Here is a 7958-nt window from a genome sequence, read left to right as displayed (position 1 = left end):
TCATCGCATCGTTGGATACGGGTGTGGAGTTCTCGACGTGGCCAGCGCTCCGTGAAGCCCTCGCCAAGGTGTACGGTCCGTTGCATCATCAAGAGCGGGTGCGACTGGATCTCTTCGCTGTCAGGCAGCACTCAAGCTTGGAGAGCTATGTCACCGAGTTCTCACGCCTAAGCCTACAAGTGCCTGAGATCGACGAGCTGACCCGAGGACTGCTGTTCGTAAATGGACTGCACCCATCTGTCAAGACCCGGGTGCTGCGAGAGCACCCCACTGATCTGAGCCAAGCGATCAGGTCAGCGCAAACGGCGGACCAACAGCCGAACCCGATTCAGCACCGAAGGCTAACACCGGAGGAGAGGCGTCACCTGAGTCGGCAGGGTGGATGCTTCGCTTGTCGGAAGCCAGGTCACCTAGCTCGGGATTGTCCCAGCAATCAACACCCAAACGCTGGTCGCCAGTGAGGAATGGCGTGCGCTCGCTGGCGACCAAGCGGAAAGCACCCAACGGTTACACGGTTGACATACGCAACCGTTACAGCGTACTAGCTGGAAGAACCGACGCTGCAAGCTGATTCGGAAGATGTTGCCGAACAGGAATCCCAGGTCAGCAACGTTGATCTCGCAGTACAGGACACGGAGCTTCCTTTGGAGCATGACCTTCTCCGTGTTGAGGGCAGGATCAACGGCCGCCGGGCAATTATGCTTATTGACTCGGGATCGACGCACGACTTCATATCGGAAGCTTTCGTGCAAAGAAACGGCCTTGTTACGGAGAGCAAGGACGAAACACTGAAGGTAACCCTGGCTGATGGCTCATCGACATCATCGGGACTGCAGAGGACCGGTCCGGTAAAGGTTATCGTGAAAGACTTCAGCGACACCCAATCTTTCACAGTTTTTCCGTTGAGCCGCTATGATGCTATCCTGGGCAAGCCATGGCTGACCAGACACAATCCGGATATCAACTTTCAGACCAACGAAGTCAAACTGAACGGAGAGCCGCTCGTTGCTAAACCCCCTTCCGGCCAAAATAGTGATACGGAGCATCAGGAGTCGCCGCCAATTGAGAGCATGCTCACATCTGGTTCCCAGGCTCGCCGCGAGTTGAGGAAAGGCGCGCAGGGAATCCTGGCGTGGGTCAACGCTACTGACGACGAGGAGGAGGACAGCAAGCCATCAGCCGCCAGACAACACCCAGATCATCAAGAGCAGCTGGCTAACCTTCTGCGGCGGTACTCGGACATCTTTCCAGACGACCTGCCGACCGAGCTTCCGCCAGAGAGGGATGTCGACCATGAGATTGTGACTGAGGAGGGTGCCGTTCCTCCATCACGGGCTGCCTACCGTCTCCCCAAACCCGAGATGGACGAATTGCAAGCCCAGCTCACGGAACTCCTCCGCAAGGGCTTCATCGAACCCAGCAAGTCACCATCCAGTGCCCCAGTCTTTTTCGTTAAAAAGTCTGATGGCTCATTGCGCATGGTTTGTGATCGGCGGAATTTGAACAGGATCACCATCAAAAACAAAGCTTGCCTCCCAAACATTGTGACCTGTTTGATACCATTCAAGGTAGCTCATACTTCAGTAAGCTGGATTTACGCTCGGGATACAATCAGCTTAGGATCCGTCAGGAAGACGTACCTAAGACGGCTATCAATACTCCCTTCGGTCATTTCCAGTTCCGGGTCATGGGCTTTGGATTAACTAACGCCCCTGCCACGTTTCAGTCACTGGTGAACACTACAGTATTCTCCAACCGTACTTACGGCGGTTTGTGGTAGTGTTTCTGGATGATATTCTTATCTTCAGCAAATCCTGGCAAGATCATCTTGAACATATCCAGACAGTTCTTGAGACGCTCCGGAAAAATAGGCTATTCTGTAAGCAGTCGAAATGTGAGTTTGGTGTCAAGGATGTTCTGTTTCTAGGGCATCGCATCGACGGTGAATGTATCGCTCCAGATCCAAAGAAGCTTAAAGCAGTGAGGGAATGGCAGCCACCGACGACAGCTACGGAGGTGAGACAGTTCCTTGGTTTTGCGAACTACTTTGGAAGATTTATTGAGCACTACTCTACTATATCGCGGCCATTAGAGGAGATCACTGGCAAACATGCCAGGTTCGAATGGAGTGGCCCAAACGTGCAGAAGCCTTTCAGAGTTGCAACAGACGCAAGTGATTTTGCAATAGCAGGCGTCCTTCTCCAACAGGGGGAAAGCGATAGTGCTTGGCATCCTGTGGCATATGCCAGTCGTAAGCTGTCACAAGCGGAGCGAAATTACACTGCTGCAGAACGCGAAACCCTGGCGGTGGTGTTTGCACTGCGATCCTGGAGAATTTATCTATTCCAGCATTTTGAAGTATTCAGTGACAGCATGGCCGTAGTCTACTTGAGCACAAAAGCCAATCTCACTAAGCGCGAAGCTAGATGGGTTGAATTTCTTGCAGACTATGACTTCATAGTTAATCACAAACCCGGCAAGGAAAATAATATTATGGCTGATGCGTTATCCCGCCGCCCTGATCTGCGCGGGTCAGCAATTGGCAATGTAGTTGAGGAAAAGGATTGCCCACCCATCCTACCAGCACCCCATTTGAATACGATTGAGTTTGCTTTGGAACTGAGTGATAGTGTTGCTGAGACGATTTCGGAAGCATATCAGAATGACGAGCAGCTTTCCCCGATAATTCAGCGGCTGCGCGGCGATTCCTCTGATAATCTACACGAGCGGTACTATTGGGATGAAGAGTCCAGGTACCTATACCTCCGTGCAGCCCCAAACAATCGCTTGTGTGTACCCAAGTGTGCAGTAAGGCTTCAGCTCCTGCAGGAGTACCACGACTGTGTTACGGCAGGCCATCAGGGACGGGATCGTACATATTTCCGGCTTCGTCAATTCTTCTATTGGCCCAAGATGGGCCTTGACGTGAAGAAGTTTGTTAAATCTTGCGGCATATGTCAGCGCACTAAGGGTGGGTTGCCTAGATCCGGTTTGCTGCAATCGCGTTGGCTTACCCCAGACCCCTCAGGGCTTCGATGCAATTTATACATTTGTTGACCGGCTTACAAAATGTGTCCATTTAGTCCCCACGACTTCCAAAATTGACGCTAAGGGTTCTGCTGATTTGTATCTCCAGAATGTGTTTAGATTACACGGTTTGAGTTCCACTATTGTCTGTGATCGGGACCCAAGATTTACTTCTGAATTTTTCCGGGAATTGTTTCATCAATTAGGTACCACCTTGTCGTTTAGTACTGCCAATCGCCCACAGACCGATGGGCAGACTGAGAGAATGAATAGAGTAATTGAGGATGTGCTTAGAGCGTTTGTTAACCACAAACAAGATAATTGGGACAAGCTTCTGCCTCTTTGCGAATTTGCAATTAATAGTTCATATCAGTCTTCCACTTCTAGCACGCCGTTTTATCTAAATTATGGACTTAATCCCAAGTCCCCACCAGATTTCCTGGCACGGAGGGGAGGAGGGAGTGCCCCAGACTGGATCCAGGATCGGGCGGATGCCGTCAAGTTGGCAAAGGACGCCATGATTGCCGCTCAGGCTAGACAAGCTCAGTATGCAGACAGGGGAAGGGTGCCCAGCAACCTGAAGTTTGGCGACATGGTGCTGGTGTACAAGGATTTCCTAACAACCGCAGAAGCCCGGGATCAGCCTTCACAGAAGCTACGCCCTAAGTGGTTCGGGCCCTACCCAATCATCAAGAAGATCGGACCCAACGCCTATCAGCTGGATCTACCCAGCGCTATTCGGTGCCACCCTGTCTTCAATGTCACTGCTCTGCGCCGGTATGAGCAGAATACTATTCCCGGCAGGCGGCAGCCACCCCGCCACCGTTCATTGATTTGCACGGTCAGACCAGATACATGGTGGAGAAGATTCTTGACGATCGCCAGCGAAGGCATCAGACTCAGTACCTTGTCAAGTGGCAAGGGTACCCAGACGACGAAGCCACCTGGGAGCCAGAAGGGAACTTGCTGGACGAGGTCGGTAGGCCGATAGTTGCTCTGAGGCGTTACAGGGCGTCCAGGGCATGTTAGTGACACTATGGTTACCGCGAAATGTTACTCGCTCAAATTCAATTGCACGTGTACCTTGAGAATTCCCACTTGATCCTTGTTGTGTTAAGCCATCCATTCCCCTCCTGTTTTAGATCTTCCCCATTTCCGCTATCTTCACTCGCCTGACTGTCCTTGGTTACCTTGCACGGTGCTTCAATTAGATGAGCGTTGTTGGGTTGACACGATTTCATTTGATTATTCCCTTTCCACATATTCCTCGACTCCCTGGAGGCACCTGTGCCTCGCTTAGGAGGGAGGGATGGTGTAACAGTTCCCTGTTAGCGCTAACCTTATCTGCCCTCTAGCTCTGTATCAAGCATTGTCTTTTCCAAGAATACCTTCAAACGGTTACAGACCCAGTGGTATGTGCGGATTGCAATCGGTCATTCTCGCGCCCTGGAGATCGTGCTCGCGACAAATGTGTGGTTGAGCGGGCAAAGCCGATTGCTGAGCAGCGAGGGGCTTGCCACTGTGGAGATTGTGGGCGTGGGTTTCGCAGCAAGGGTGGTCTAGCTGTTCACCGCTGTTCCGCACCTCAGCCTCAGCCTCCCGAGCCCCGGCAAGTCTATGTGCAGGATGCCTGCTGTGCTGCGCACTGTGCTGTGTGTGCCCGCTGCTTTCGGTCTGTGCAAGGCCGCGATCGTCACCGGTGCTCGAGGACTGGCCCGCGCCCGACTGCCCAGCAGCGTAATTCGTTCAGCCATGTATGCGTGTGTTCTCGCCGGTTCCGTTTGCCCCACCATCTCCGGCGTCATCAGGCTGCGTGCTCCATCTTCCTCTCTGATGCCCCTCCGGGGCCCACGTGACCCCTGTGGCAGTGGCTCTACAGTGTGTGTGTGTGTGTGTGTGTGTGTGTGTGAAAAAAAGCCACTTCATAGCTGTGTGGTGTAGACCAGGCTGAATAGTGGCGGTCTTCAGCCTTGCAAGTAAACTAATTACTTGTTGAATGGTGCAATCCCTGCACAAGCTGCTATGGCTTCTGCTGTAGCATCGCTATCACCGCCTTCGGCGATGGGCGTCCAATGGTCCAATGCAATGGTCCAATGGTGTGTGTGTGTGTGTGTGTGTGTGTGTGTGTGTGTGTGTGTGTGTGTGTGTGTGTGTGTGTGTTTGTGTGTGTGTGTGTGTTCGGCCGCAGAGCGCAACCGTTGAGGTGCATACGCAGAATTTCCAACGGCCGAATGAATGCTGATGCTAACTTACTTTACCTTCCTCCATACATGCAAAAATGATAGCGCTCTGTCACCATAGTCACGTGCACGGCACAAATGCAACTGTGGATCAGGGGGAGAAATAATTAATTGCCCATTTTCTAACGACTAGATGTACAGGTATGTGCGTGCCTATGGTCGATACGACGTTGTAGGCTTCAGGAGTCGTTACGGCAATGGCATCCCTCCAGTGCAACGATTGTGGCTCATCGAGCACGGCCCTGAAATTTGTCTCCTGCCTGCACACGCTGTGCGTACCCTGTGTGCAGAACAGCATTTCCTTTGACGGTTCAATCAAATGTCCGCAATGTTTGTCCACCACTCCGTTGCCTATGAGCGTCGAGCCATTGCGATCGCTCCCGAGTGTTATGGCCAGTGGAGATTCTGTGGCGGGAGACGAGACGCAGGGGCAACCAGTGTGTGAAGAATGTGGAGATGATACCAAAGCCACAAGCAGTTGTGAAAACTGCAAGGTGAAAATGTGCGATGCTCACGCCGGTGTTCATCCATTATCCAAAGCCACCAAGGGACATGCAGTCAAGCCATTATCGCAAGTGGATCGAGCCTCGTCTTCTGCAGGGACCGCGACCAGCAGATCTGCTGCACAGCACAGGTGTGCACTGCATACAAGTGAGTTCGTTGATGGATTCTGCGTACAGTGTAACCAGTTGCTGTGCCCAAAGTGCAAACAGGCACATTTACACAAGAAAGATCATCAAGTCTTGGACATTGCCAGGGCTGGTCAAAAGACTCGGGATATGCTAGCAGATAAGCTTGCCAGTAGTTCATCAACATGTGATGGTGTTATAACCCAAGCATTGAACAATGTTCAAACCAACATTCAGAAGCTCAACGACCAAACAGAGCTGGCCTCAGCAAAAGTCACTGAGTTCTCCAAACTGTTGACAGAGGCTGTTGTGAAGCGTGAGAATGAACTCCTTGCAGAGCTGGATGACATGCGATCTAAGAAGACGCTGGCATTGGAGGAACAGCAAAACCGAGTCAAGAGTGTATATCCCAGGAGAAGAGTGCAGCGAATATTGTGAAGTCATTCACGGATGATGTGGACCTGCTCCGTATATGGACATGGGTCGATGAGTCATTTAACAAAGCAATCCGAACAGCGGAAGAAGACACCGTTCCATGTGTATCCAGTGGGCTTGTGTTTGGCAGCACTGACATCACACAACTACTGAATGACATTGGCAAGTCTGGTACTGTACTGGATGTAGCTGATCATGCTGTACTGGATTGTCCAGACAAAGCCACGACTCATGATGATGTCACACTCAGTGTTCGTATTACGTCATCACACACCGTAGATGCTGCCAGTGCCAGTGCTACCAATACTCCTGTATGCAGTGTCAGTCAGGATCAACTCGACAACATCGGACTGGAGATTTCCGTATTCAGTCTTCACAATGATGAGTTTTCCGCTGTGCTTTCTCGCTGTGAATCATTACCTGGCCGTGTAGAGATTGGACATGATCGATTGGCAGCTGGTCGCTACCGTGTATCAGCTATGATTGGCAACAGACATTTGCAAGGCAGTCCACAGCAACTTGTGGTAATTTCCCCTGCCAGTCAGCCACTGTTTGACAACAATCGATGTGGTAGTGGCTTGAAGATCACCAATGATGGTCGCACACTGCGTTGTACCACGCGGGGTGGAGATTGGTCATCAGCATGCACCGTGCCCATGGTCACTGATGCTGGTAGCAGTACACTGAAAGTGAGGATTGACAAGACCAGATGTGATGAGCTGTGTCTCTATGCCTGTTCATCCAGCAGTCCAAACCTGGAAGGTCTCGCATTTGATCAGGCACAGTGTTTTGGTTGGTATGGCGGTAGTACTAGTGATGATGACTACACCGGAACAGACCTTGGTCAACCGTGGAAAACTGGCGACGTCATTCAACTTACAGTTGATCATGATCGTCACACTCTCACTGGTAGACATGAGAGAACGGGCACCACAGAAACCATCCCGAACGTCACAGGTAACCTGTACTGGATTGTTACACTTCCTGGTCGGGGTGACCAAGTATCAATTGAGTGACAATAAAATGATTCTTGGTAACAAAAGTCCACTACTTGAAAAACGAAAACCGATCAAACACCACAAACGGTCAGCAATTGCTTTGCACGAAAGCAAGATCCTCTTTTGCTGGCTTACAACACAAATTTCTGCGTCTGTCAATCCAAACCTTTTGCCCATGCTGCTATATATGTGTATGTTCCTATAGTGTAGAAGTACGACCTGAGTCCTCACTGGTCAATCATTGCGGGTTTTTTTTTAAGTATTACTGTCCAAATGAATTGATTCCATTACAAGTATAGGCTTCTTGCTTCATTTCCATCGTGAGGTATTTATAACTATCGTAATCCGACATCATCATTATTCATTTTTCTCATATCTTTCTCATACATATTCATATCGCAGATTTCTCGTTTTTGGTAGGAATCGGAGAATCCTTTCTTCGGTGAGAAGGCAGTATTGCCTGTGCCCTGAGCGAATTGAAATAAAAGAATACATTTGAAGCAGGAGAGAACTTGACAGTGGAAAGAGCAATCTCCTTCCGACTACCATGCAATGACTCTATTTTGTCTCTCGCTTTATTTTGTTTCATTTGCCTACACTGTCACCGATGGTGAAATAGTTACACACTG

The sequence above is a fragment of the Sycon ciliatum genome, chromosome 5 (assembly GCF_964019385.1).
Source record: "Sycon ciliatum chromosome 5, ocSycCili1.1, whole genome shotgun sequence".
Classification (NCBI taxonomy): Eukaryota; Metazoa; Porifera; class Calcarea; order Leucosolenida; family Sycettidae; genus Sycon; species Sycon ciliatum.
This window is presented reverse-complemented; position numbering follows the sequence as displayed.